Source organism: Brienomyrus brachyistius, unplaced genomic scaffold (assembly GCF_023856365.1).
Source record: "Brienomyrus brachyistius isolate T26 unplaced genomic scaffold, BBRACH_0.4 scaffold74, whole genome shotgun sequence".
In the NCBI taxonomy this organism is placed as follows: Eukaryota; Metazoa; Chordata; class Actinopteri; order Osteoglossiformes; family Mormyridae; genus Brienomyrus; species Brienomyrus brachyistius.
In genome coordinates this window covers 824,190-837,576 of record NW_026042349.1, presented here as the reverse complement: position 1 = coordinate 837,576, position 13,387 = coordinate 824,190, and the positions used below count along the sequence as shown (strand labels likewise).

The window sequence follows — 13,387 nt, the reverse complement described above, 5'->3', positions numbered from 1 at the left end:
TCCCCCTGCTCCTGTTCTCTATGTACTAATAGCACAAACCAGCAGCACTCTGACTGTCCAGCACTCCGTGCCCGTAGTGGGTCCCATGTCACACGCATTCAGCATATTCAGAGCCCCAGTATTTTTACCTCCCCAGCGTGAAGCCTGGCGCCCTCTGCAGGACAATAGCACTTCACTGCCTGGGAAGTGTTCTATGCTGGGAAGTGTTCTATGCTGGGAAGTGTTCTATGTTGGGAAGTGTTCTACGCTGGGAAGTGTTCTATGCTGGGAAGTGTTCTACGCTGGGAAGTGTTCTATGCTGGGAAGTGTTCTACGCTGGGAAGTGTTCTATGCTGGGAAGACACTCTTGGGTTAAATAAGCTGTGCTTACTCTCCAGTCAAACTCAGTTTTAACAAATTAAGTTAAATATGTTTGAATAAATTAGTTGTGAATTATGAGGCATTACAAATGTTTATTATGTAAGGAAAAGAAAAACATTTTACTAATAATTGTCATTTTTCATGGTTAATTAATAGAATGTTTTCTATTCGTCATGACCCGGAACACTCCTACTTTATGCATTTTTTGGTTAATGTGGTGCAGCCTGAGAGAAAATAAGTGTAATAAATAGAGACTGCCGTTTAAAGTCTAACCATGTGGTCAGCCAATCAAAGGCTTCCTTGCAATGTGACACAATGCGGTCGGCCAATCAAAGGTTTCCATCTAATGTGACTTCATAAATTTGGTCACGATTTATGTATTCACACAACTGAATGTTTTAGTGGGAACATTAATTTGGTTGAACCAGGATCAGCAGTAAATGTAACTTTATAAGTACATGGCCAAGCAGCCCCAGAGTAATGTTTAACATTTGTGTTTTAAAAAAACGAGATAGAAATAAATTTCTGCCACACCATTGTTGTTCAGATATAGAACTTAGTTCATTGCAGAAATGTTATAGAGCATAATAAAATCCTATCGGCAGCCATTTTGTGAGTTACAATGTATCTATTTCTAGTGCATTTATTTCTATCCAGGATCAACAAATCTAAAAACAGAGACAACTGCTCTGCAGCTGCACCCTAAATATAGGTGGTAAGTGGGACTGGTAGTTACGTGCGATGTGCATAAAAGGGACAGTCTGTCAGCCCACTGGTTGACATGCCCACAGAACAGATCTGATTGACAGATAACGGCTGGGAGAGCCAGACAAAATGGCTGCCTTAAAGCAAGTCGTTTCTGCTGTTACTCCTGGAGTAGCACCACCCCCAGGGTTAGGGTATCAGTCCTGGGGGAGAACTGCCCCACGTTTTATTATGTCTGCATATGCAAATAAACAAACAGAACACTTCACGCACTGCAGACTTCACTTCAGAATAAAAACATGAGCGAATTCTGAGCCCAGAGTCAGAGTCACACTCCTCAGGCAGACTTTCATCTGTTTAGTTGTTTTACTCAATGATTCTGATCATACTAATCGTCAGGCAGCCCTGCGAACGCTGCCAATCCTCCTCGTATCACTGGTACTATATCAGGAAAGTAAATAAACATACGGTGCATCGTAAGGGAGGCATGGCAATCAGCACAAGCTGTTGATTCAGTCACTGGTGTCTACGGTGTCTGTGCTGGACGCTCGGCGTCTCCCGCAGGTGTCTGGAATGGTTACGCTCAAGATGGCTGTCAAGGCCCCCCCCCTCCTCCAAACCCTCTGAGGTAAATGAGTCCAAAGACGCAGAGGCACTTACATCTATTGCATGGCATAGATTAGTGAGACGCATCTATCATGCTCCGTGTTGCTGAGCTGGGCCCCAGGGGGTGGCCCTAGTAGTCTACCAAGGCCCCCCCCCCCCACCCCCCGGCTCCCTGCCACAGGCCTGCATAAAAGACCTAATTGTGCATCTAAAAGCCCCGCAGTTCACATCGCAGAGCAGGGGAGAGCTCTCCAGCGATGCAGGCGGCCTGAACTGCACTGTGCTGACTGCACACCTGGACCCAGGACCCATCTTTCAGATCCAGGAGTGCCCCCCCCAGCCTGCAGCGCCGCTGGTCTATCGCATCACGGTAGAGTCCCCAGCGACACGCCTTTGCCAGGAAGAGGCGTGAATGCTCACCGCGGGAAACAGAGCCATTCAATTAGCAGTCACTGAGGAGACGCAGGCACTGCCCAGCTGCCGTCTGCCTGCCGCCTGTCTGCCACCTGCCTGCCGCCTGTCTGCCGCCTGTCTGCCGCCTGCCTGCCACCTGTCTGCCGCCAGCACAGTTCCCCAAACACATGGCATAGTTTATTTACTCATGCATCACGGACTGCAACCCAATCACACAGATACTCATTATTGCTGCAGGACAATGCATTTCTGCCTTCAGGTGGTTGTAAAATACCCTGCAGTGTGTAAGCTGATTTTCCCCAGGAGAGCCTAAAAACAGACAAATACAGTATGAGAAAGTGATTAACTTGTAAAATTGCATATATTAGAAGCACAAATGAGGGATTTAATCCTGGACACCTGTACCCGAGTGTGAGGGTCCACGGCCACTTGGTGCATCTGTTTGCTGTCTGGGGAATGATAGGATGTAACGTTCATTCACTGGGTCGGCTGGTGTGTGGGTCTCAGCTCCGCACTCCGTCTGTGTCTCAGATGTCTAGGTCCGGCTGACAGTCTGTTATCTTAGGGCCAGATGGCTCAGGGCTGCGGGCAGAATGAAGAGCAGAAAATGTACAAGTGTTGTATTGATGAATAGGTTAGACAGAAGCTGAGATTGCTAAGCACAACATGCCGGAAGACCTAGTGAAAAGACCTACGGTGGTCTAACAGCCCAGGGGACAGAATGGCAGAAAAGGATCATTCGTGTGAAACGTCCATGTCACTACAGACCTCTCACCCCACTAACATTCCTGTGATTATTCTCCACTCAGTACCTTCATCCATGTCAGTATGTTTCTACTCTCCACGTGCATCCTAAACACCAGCCGGTAGCTTATTCCGTAGAATATAGAGCTCTACTGATGATGTTGCTGTTGTTTAATTTTTAACAGAATTCAATAAACATTTTACAGTTAGGTAGCAGTTTATGGTGGAAGTAGATTGACACACTGGAGCAGATCTATGTAAATCATTAAAGGAGCCCAGATAGCATCTTATATTTTTTACAAATCAGACAGCAGAGGAACACCGGACAGACAGGAGTGTAGTGTGCTGCACTAGTATGCTCTTGAAATAACGAAAAGCTGGGACCTTGGCCATATCCCACACATAATCCCTGTGGGAATCCAGCACCGGTGTTTAACATTTCACAATTTACTGAAACCAGTTAAGAAATATGTGAAGCCCAAAGCTTAAACCCGGAAAATGGGCAGAACGGGATCTGCTAACCTGACCGGAAATTATGGTGACAGTCATGTCCAGGAGCATCAGAACACAGGCATTGGAACAGTCCAACACAGAAAGCAAAACGTCATTCACTACTCTGACATGCTTAGGAATGAAACAAAGTGCAGACTCTGGCGCATTGTCAGCAGACAGACAGCTGCTGGGTGACACATTTTGCAAAAATTGTACAGAAAAATTAAAAATCACAAATAAGGCTCCTTGAGCAGGTGACATTTTGTGAATATTTACATTATTTAATACACACTTTTATCTAAAACGACCTACAATATCTAACCGTGTGTTTTTATATCACCAAACACTGACTTCCTAAATGCAGACACATAGTAATTTTTTAAGTATGGAGGAACAAAAATCAGTGGATGGTTAGAAATGGTAAAGTAACGTAGTCAGTTTGCTTTATGTTTCAAGAAGAACGAAGCAACACTGTGTCACAGGCAACATATGCAGAATCTCGCTGCCAAAATGCATATTATGGATATCTAATTATTATTATTATTATTATTATTATTATTATTATTATTATTGACATGCCGACAGCAAATTCATTTTATATTTGATACTCTTAATCAGCTTTCATTCACGTCAGCACAGATCGATTGCAATATCTCATGTAGTGAAATCAAATCTTGTGCAGTGTTGACCCCTTTCACCTCTGAGGTGAAACCTTCACTGGTATAGTATAGATTCACTGCACGATAAGACACTTCAGTGGTTCTTCAGCAGCATGTGGCTGTCTTGCATACACACATCTTTCAAGCTGTAACAGTGTTTTGTTTTTTCTTTGGCTCCAGTGGGATAATGTGGGAGAAAGATAATCCAGATTGGAACTGCAGTTTTAACACCATGCAAAGTGAATTTGAATCTAAAGAAATGTTATCTTAGATCAGGAGTTAGTATCTAGATGTTTTTTTTCCAGCTCAATTCTTATCTCCACCACTAGCGCCCATCACGAGTTAAACATAATAATGAACGTGAGGAAAATAAACGCATTTTGTACTTAGAGCTGAGATGAGATAGACAGAGATAGAACAAAATACCGAGACCTACAGTGACATGCAAATTCTGTGTTATATTATCTGCATATCTCAGGTTCACAGGCCTGGTCTATTTGAAGTCTATGTAACAATTTAAACTATTTGAAATCATCAGCTATCAGCGTCAGGGTCTCTGTACAAGCAGATCTCATGTGGACACTGGGATGCAGTCAGCAAACAGATCAGCTCATACTGGGCCGGCAGCAAGACTGGAATCTGGTAAGAGAAAAGGAACACGATAAAAGAGGAGCTTGTCAGGGATTTAAAAAATTTGGGTGTGATTAAATTGTAATAGACTGGGATGAATGTAGAGAGGCTGTTGAGGTTATGGGGGGATTGATGTGGGTATTTATAGCAAACTATATATATATAACCATGAATAAGGAGCAGGTAGAACTGCCTCCCAGAAATAACCCTGGTGATTCTCCCAAAATGGCCAAAGCCCCCACCCCCCGTCTCAGAGGCACATGGTACATTCCATGCCGTGCTGATGGTGGAGGGCGGGCTGCAGGCTGCAGGCCTTGCACTCGCGGCTGGTGCAGCACATTAGGAGGCCGCAGAGGACGTGAAGGCAGCCAGACCACACGGGGATTCCAGTGTCCACAGAGTGCTGGCACGCCCGGCCTGCGGTGGCTGCAGGTGCCCTCGATGGGCACCGTGAGGCGGCGCTGGGCCACTTAGAGGGCGTCGAGATCCACGTGACCGGAGAGGCTCATCCCGAAAAGCGACAGGAAATAACGTTTCCTGAGTCACCGCAAGAGCTTAATGCAGGGGGGCCTACAACGCCCCCCCCCCCCGTGTGTTTGCTCATTCCCTGCAAGCTCTCCTGTTTCCCGGCAACTATGCATTATTAGTACTGTTATGGTTCCGGAGTGTAAATCACATACACTGGTTTTAATTCAGTGTTCCTTTGCTGACACATTCATACCAATGATATCTTACTGGAGTAAATCACGTCAACATTCTGACCAGGGTGTGTCCCTACCATGTGCCCCCCCCCCCGAAACAAAAGTAGCAGGAAGGTGGATATAATTCAGCTTATGTCCCCATTTTATGGAACCTGAACCATAAAGCTTCAAGTAATGAATCTCCACCGACAACCATGCGCAAGCAACTGCTCCACACCCCCAGGTACAGTAAGTGTGTGTGTTCCTACAAGTTAAGCTGGGAGAGCTAAACGGAGGCTACAAACGTCCTGCATGTTTGTGCGCTGGTCTGCACTGGCTTCTGATAGGATCTAAGTTCCCACGGACGTCCAGGCCACGAGAGGAGTCTGAGGGATGGGTAGCTTTTCTAGGCGGGTGGGAGACCTCAGTAGGAAGCAGCGTTGCATCGCTGTGGTTCTTAGCCCTCATTGGATGGATCTTGCTTGTTCTCCGCATGTTTCCACATTTCTCCAAGTTTCCATTCTTCATAATTGTGTTCCCAGTTGAAGTTTAAATTTCATAAAGAAGGCATTAGCACAACTGTGTGTACAGGCCTAGCAGTAAACTCTTCTGCTGCAAAATGTCTCCTGCAAAAAACTCTAACATTTCTCTCCGGAAGAAATCGAATCCTTTTTTTTTAGCAGAGAGCATAACAGGAAAACAATTCCCCTGTCTGGTTCTCTGGATGGGCTCATCAAAAGGTTTGTGTCAAAGGCTGAACCATCCCTGGGATTATGAGGGTGGCTGAAAGCCCAGCTGTAGCTTTCTGGAGCTTCTGGTACGGTATCGATCTGAAGAGAAGCCCAGCTTCACAGGAGCCCAGCAGAGCCCTAGTGAGGTCGATGCAGTGCCTCAGAGGAGCTGGGATGCATGAATCAATGGGGTTTTAAAGAGCTATGGGCTGCCAGCTCAATATCACTACTCATTCCTATAACAGGAGACAAGGGCCATGTTGACCTTTGACCTCGGGGAGTAATAAACCCATTTGTTTGAGCAGGACATGTTTAAAATGAAAGACAGATTTGTTTAGAGGGAGCAATTGAAGGAAATGTGAACTTTAGAGGATATTTCATGTCAATCATGTAATTCAATTTTTGTGAAACCATTTCCCATCTAAAACTTGTTCCCTCTGTGTGTGTGTGTGTGTGTGTGTGTGTGTGTGTGTAGTATGCCCAGAAAGACTCTCCAAAAAGTCTCCCTAACCCTAACCTTTGGAGGAAGGCCTATAGCCTTTGACCTATATGTGATTTAACTATAATACAATCTGCAATGTAAGTGTAACTGTCTGATATCCAAAGTACATATCAACAATGCCAACAATGCTGTAAAAGAAGTATTATAAGTTACCAAAGGCTAATTGCTATATCTCTTGGTATATATGGTATGTATAAGTGCAATACAGATGTAAGTGTCATATGTGAAAGGAGTCAACAAACAGCAATGACACAGACCACGGCAGAGTAGCGGCTTGGCCATCGCGTCAGGACCAGGGCTAATGCAGGGCATCTTCTGCAACTAATAAAGGCTCCTGGTGTTAGACTGGTGTTTACACAGAAGACCTGTGCTACATAGGATCTGGGACTGTTCCCCTCAGAGGGTCTGTTCGAGGAGGAGGCTAGGTGACTGTTTATCCATATGTAGGACAAAGCAGCATGAAGGACTGGCTGCTGTCCATGGTGCTGGACTCCATCTTTACCAAGGTGGTGCTGACCTCAGTGTTTCCATTGGCTAATTCCTGTATTGTTTTTAACAAGAACAATAACCTGTGCCATGGATGGTCATTCTGTCTGAAGGAACTTCTGCTGTGGGTGGTCATTCTGTTTGTAGGAACTTGTGCCATGGATGGGCATTATGTTTGCAGGAACCTGTGCCATGGATGGTCGTTATGTTTGCAGGAACCTGTGCCATGGATGGTCGTTATGTTTGCAGGAACCTGTGCCATGGATGGTCGTTATGTTTACAGGAACCTGTGCCATGGATGGTCGTTATGTTTGCAGGAACCTGTGCCATGGATGGTCATTTTGTCTGCAGGAACTTTTGCCATGGATGGTCATTAAAACACAGTAAGGTGACTTGTATAAAGGTAAACATAAGCATCTTAGGCTATTTGGGGCTACAAACTGTAGGTTAGCTATGGCTGGGGAAGCTATCAGGCTGATTAATTCTGGTTTGGGTCTTCTGAGGTTGTCCTGTCACATTGCCCATAGAAATGTTTTCTGCATCAACCAAACTGAATTTTTTAAGCCTGTAAATTTGCCACACAGCTATACTCAGCTTTAGTCTGGGTTTCCTCAATAACAAAAAAAACAACAGCAAAATAACGCAGAAGCCAGTGTCCCCTTTCCAGCGAAATCTCATAATTCTTCAGGGACAGAAGGACGTGATGTATGATCCCTCTGACTCTGATACCTCAAGATCCCCTGCAGCGTTTGAGAAAAAGCACCTCATACCAACTGTGGCCAGCTTGCTGTCATGGCGCCCACTGAGCCTTCCACAACATACCAGAGAGTGCATTAGGAGAACGAGAGGCTATCCGTCAATAACTGGACTATAAAAGGGTCTCTTCAAATGCTAAAACGCCTTAACTAAAATCTATAAAAGAGTGGCTCAAAACAAAGGAATTGGAGGGTTATCGACTGGCCAAGTCAGATTAATTCAATTGAAATGTTGTGGAAAGGTTGTACATGCAAGAAACCCCTCTGACATCACACAGCTAATGGGAAAAAACTGATACATTCTTTTGAAGTCAAACATCCATTGTCTTTCTTTGATTGCATCACCCCTATCTATAAAAAATGTTTAAATGAAGATTCAGTATGAGTCGCCAAAATATCCTGAAAAAGACAAAATTTTGAAGGGCTGCATTTACTTTTTCATGGCACTGCATTACGGTAAAACCTATTAGTCTAAGGCCCTTGGAGTTCTTCCCTAAATCTGCACATAGATATCACACACAGGAACTGCATATAGCAGGATTCACACAGGAACCACATAGAACAGGATGGGGGAAAGCGGGTGGTGCGGTTCCCCAGGCCGACAGCAGCTGTGAAAGCGGACAGCCCTGCCCAGCTGGCCTTTAACAGCAGCCTGTCACCATTGCCTTTCCACCCTGATATCATTGCTGGTTTCATTCTGAAAAGGAGCAAGTGGTCTGTTTACCCACAGATGACACAGCCTGCTTAAGTGTAAGTATCAAGAGAATCAGGGGCTGGGCAGGCACAGGATTTACACCTTTAGGTCAGGTGATTTACACCTTTATGTCGGGTGATTTACACCTTTAGGTCAGGTGATTTACACCTTTATGTCGGGTGATTTACACCTTTAGGTCAGGTTATTTACACCTTTATGTCGGGTGATTTACACCTTTATGTCGGGTGATTTACACCTTTAAGTCGGGTGATTTACACCTTTAAGTCAGGTGATTTACACCTTTAAGTCAGGTGATTACCTGGATGTCATGTCTGTTGCTTTGCTGTTGCTCATGGTTTTATACTGACCAATTCATCCATCCATCCATCCATTTTCTGTAACTGCTTGTGCTTTTCACAGGGGGTCTGGAGCCTGTGGGTACAGGGCAGGGAACAACCCAGGATGGGGCACCAGCCCATCACTCACACACCAGTTGCTCACACACCAGTCGCTCACAGACCATTCACTGACACATGCACAAATACCAAAGCATTTTGGTAATTCAAATTAGCCTCAGCATGTTGGACTGTGGTGGGAAACTGACCAGTCCAGTTTAGGTTATTTGCCTTGCTAAAAGGTACAAAAGAAGGTTCCCACTATATGAACATAGCTGTTTTATCAGAAAGGCCCAAACAGCACTTTACTGAGGATTATGCAATCTTTTCCTTTTCCTGACATCATCGGAGCACAGGAGGCCTATCATGGCTCCACTCCAGGAGACAGAGGCCCTCGTAAGTGACATGTCACACCACCGGCATGTCTCACAGCAGGCTGACCTCTGTGTCTGTGTCGCTACCAAGCACAGCTCTGCATCCCTCATTGCGACACAGGCGTCGCATTCATGGGCACTTATGTAAATTCTAAGTCGAGGCAGGAACTGTGTGTCTTAAAGGGACACACATCAAAAACTGACTCCTGTGTTTTAAAGGGGCACACATCAATTAATAACAAACATTACTTGATTATACAATTATAATGTTTGTTATTATTATATAATGTTTGTTATTAATGTATATTACAGCTGTTAAGGGATGTTAGGATGTTAAGGTTTACATACATGATGTTTATGAATGATTTCTGAATACTTAATAAATACATTATGAAGGTGTACTGAACATTTTATGAATGCGATATAAAAGCATTATGAAGGTGCAGTTAATGTAAAGCGTTACCCAGTTTTCCATCTGGCCTGATCTGCTGTAGCATTTACAAAAAGGAGAAAATGTTTCAAGTAAATAAATAATAAATGTTGGATGGGCCTGGAAAATTCCAGTAATTATCATCTTATCTTGGACTGTCCTAGTCCAGCAAACAGTCTAAAGCAGTGGGCACCAGCCCTGCTCCTGCAGACCCCCCCAGCGCAGAGCTTAGGTACAGCCCTCATTTAACACGCCTGATACACAGAATCAGGCCCTTCCGTAGCGTCTCAGTATTTGAAACCACTTAACTTCAACATAACTGGCTCCAACACTGTATTAGTGCACTGAATTAGGGCATGCCTCTGCGGGGGGGGGGGGGGGGGATCTGCAGGAGCAGGGCATGTGACCACTGCTCTAAGGATTGAGACAGTGATGTACACGAGTCATTAATAATCGACTATGCTTGGCAATTTCAAGTAGCAGGAGGAAGCCATTTATTAAACATTTATCTCACACCTGTGTGTTTATTACTCAATATTACCCAGTTACCTTGCAGATGGACTAGATCCAGCGGTGGATTTATTTCTCTGGGCTATTTAGCTATTTTTTGAGCTGAAACAGGATTGAATAAAGATGATGCAACAACGATAATCCTCTAAGTAGCAGGCCTCATGACAGGGGTAAAGCTAGGAGTCAGGGAAGTAGCCAGTATATTGATTAAATAAATGTAACTGTTCCATTTTTCCCAGAGCAGGGCGTGTCAGTTTGGGCCGTAAGCCATACCCTCGGATAGCCTACATGCATGAATCTACCTCTAACCGGTATATTATCATTTCTCGGTTTTAGGAAGGTGCACCCTAACATCAAATGCACAGAAGCTTGAGCTGAGCTTTTACAATCCCTGCTGACCCAGGCAGCAGAATGCGTCTGAACGTTTCTTTCAGTTCTGGGTCATGCCCAGCATCACAGCGCCCTGACTCAAGCATGCCAGCCAACAGGAAAGTGAGGAGACAAGACTAAGTGGAGGCAGACAGCGCGTGTGCAGGACGACGCGCAGGGGAGCTGGGGTCAGCGGCTCAGGCATGCGTCACTGCACCAGTCACTTTGGCTGACTGGCAGCCGTGCATCAAATACCTACCTGGACTATACTGCATGATTTTTCATACTGATTATACTTGAGGAGGGGGGTGATTGCTTAGCACCTACATTTAATTATGATAATAAATTAAGTGTGGCTTTCAAATCATAAAATTTTCAATTGATCTCATCCATCCCTACTTGTGCACTGTATCAGAGTCACACCCACCCGTCTTCAGACCATTCACCCTGCTCTAGGTACTGGGGAGCCTGGAAACTGCAGGCTGGCAGGCCACTGCGGGACCTACACTCTGTGGGGGGGATTGGGAATTGATTGATTGATTCCTCTACCATACTGCCAGACAGAGAAGCGTGATACTTCACTCTACAGAACACGTTTCCACTGCTCCAGAGTCCAGTGACAGTGTGCTTTACACCAGTCCATCTGACGCTTGGCATTGCACTTGGTGATGTGAGGCTTACATGCAGCTGCTCGGCCATGGAAGCCCATTCCATGAAGCTCCCAGCGTACACATTTGTACTGGGGTTAATGCCAGAGGAAGTTTGGAGCTCTGCAGTTATTGAATCAACAGCATTGGTGACTTTAACACACTATGCATCTCAGCACTCGGCAACCCTGCTTTGTTACTTTACGTGGTCGGCCATTTCATGGCCAAGTTTCTGTTGTTCCTAAGTGCTTACACTTTGCAATAATGGAAAGTCAAGCTCACAGTCAGTCATCTGCAGAGCTCACAGTCAGTCAGCAGTAGAGCTCACAGTCAGTCACCGGCAGAGCTCATAGTCAGCGACAGAGCTCATAGTCATTCAGTGGCAGAGCTCACAGTCAGTCAGTGGCAGAGCTCACAGTCAGCGACAGAGCTCATAGTCATTCAGTGGCAGAGCTCACAGTCAGTCAGTGGCAGAGCTCACAGTCAGCGACAGAGCTCATAGTCATTCAGCGGCAGAGCTCACAGTCAGTCAGTGGCAGAGCTCACAGTCAGCGACAGAGCTCATAGTCATTCAGCGGCAGAGCTCACAGTCAGTCAGTGGCAGAGCTCATAGTCAGCGACAGAGCTCATAGTCATTCAGCGGCAGAGCTCACAGTCAGTCAGTGGCAGAGCTCATAGTCAGCGACAGAGCTCATAGTCATTCAGTGGTAGATCTCACAGTCAGTCAGCAGCAGAACTCACAGTCAGTCAGTGGCAGAGCTCACAGTCAGTCAGTGGCAGAGCTCACAGTCAGCGACAGAGCTCATAGTCATTCAGCGGCAGAGCTCACAGTCAGTCAGTGGCAGAGCTCATAGTCAGCGACAGAGCTCACAGTCAGTCAGTGGTAGAGCTCACAGTCAGCGGCAGAGCTCAGTCAGTCAGCAGTAGAGCTCACAGTCAGTCAGCGGCAGAGCTCACAGTCAGCGACAGAGCTCATAGTCATTCAGTGGTAGAGCTCACAGTCAGTCAGCGGCAGAGCTCACAGTCAGTCAGTGGCAGAGCTCACAGTCAGCGGCAGAGCTCAGTCAGTCATCAGTAGAGCTCACAGTCAGTCAGCGGCAGAGCTCACAGTCAGCGACAGAGCTCATAGTCATTCAGTGGCAGAGCTCACAGTCAGTCAGTGGCAGAGCTCACAGTCAGCGACAGAGCTCATAGTCATTCAGTGGTAGAGCTCACAGTCAGTCAGCAGCAGAACTCACAGTCAGTCAGTGGCAGAGCTCACAGTCAGCAGCAGGGCTCACAGTCAGTCAGTGGCAGAGCTCACAGTCAGTCAGCGGCAGAGCTCACAGTCAGCGGCAGAGCTCACAGTCAGAGGCTGAGCTTCTAAAGTGGCTTGGACGGACAGCCAGAGGATCTGCCACACGAATGTGGGCAGTTTGGGGCGTGACCTTTTGTGTACTTTGCTTTGTACTGTGTTGATAAAGTTATATGGTACTTAACTCTGACCTGTTGCCATAACAACAACACGGTATATACATATACTGCATATATTTAACATTAGCTATATTTTGCAATTTCATAAGCTATTGAATTCATGTTCCAATTTTCCTGCCATATTCTTTTCTACAGAGTGAACATCAATACCTTTTCAGGGATAGTTCTGTACAAGGTTAAAATACATGAATAACAGCCATGGAGACCTGTGGTGAGAGAAGTCTATCTGTCAGGGAAAGTTCAATTCACCCCTTTTGAATTCTCTTTGATGATCCACCTCCTTCACAGGAGAAGTGTGAAGTCATGAATAGGGTATCAGGTTTCATCAGTGCCTTCTTTGTGAGGTGCCCTTGACAACTGGACAGCTTTAGACAGCGTTGTTGCCATGGCACTGGATTGGGAGAGCAAAGGAAGGACCTTGAGAGAAGCTACTTGCTTGCTGGATAGCGACAACATTCCAGCATATAAGAAAAATAGCTGAGGCGGGAGGGGCCCAAGGGCAGCCGAGTACATGGCATGTTGCAAAGACAAATCTGCTTTATTTGTGTATTATTTCTGTTTTGTGAAGATAAACAGTTGCAAACTGTAAGTGAAGATACAGGATTCGTGTTTATTAAAATCTCTTTACTGACATTATGAATTTAGACTACAAGCTAAAATAATGACAATAAATTTCACCAGGGGAGGATTCATTGCGGGGGGGCATCAAGTGTTTCTGTCTTGAGCCCCCA

General features: G+C 45.6%; 1 long non-coding RNA gene across 1 annotated transcript in view; it reads right to left on the bottom strand.

Moving 5' to 3' along the window:
* Positions 1–2,284: 2,284 nt before the first annotated feature.
* Positions 2,285–13,387, bottom strand: part of LOC125726706 (uncharacterized) — a 34,625-nt gene continuing 23,522 nt past the window's right edge. Inside the window, exons 3-4 of the long non-coding RNA XR_007388372.1 lie at positions 2,491–2,667; positions 2,285–2,394 (exon numbers count right to left, since the gene is read on the bottom strand). This is a non-coding gene — a long non-coding RNA (uncharacterized LOC125726706). The remainder of the gene's footprint in view (positions 2,395–2,490; positions 2,668–13,387) is intronic.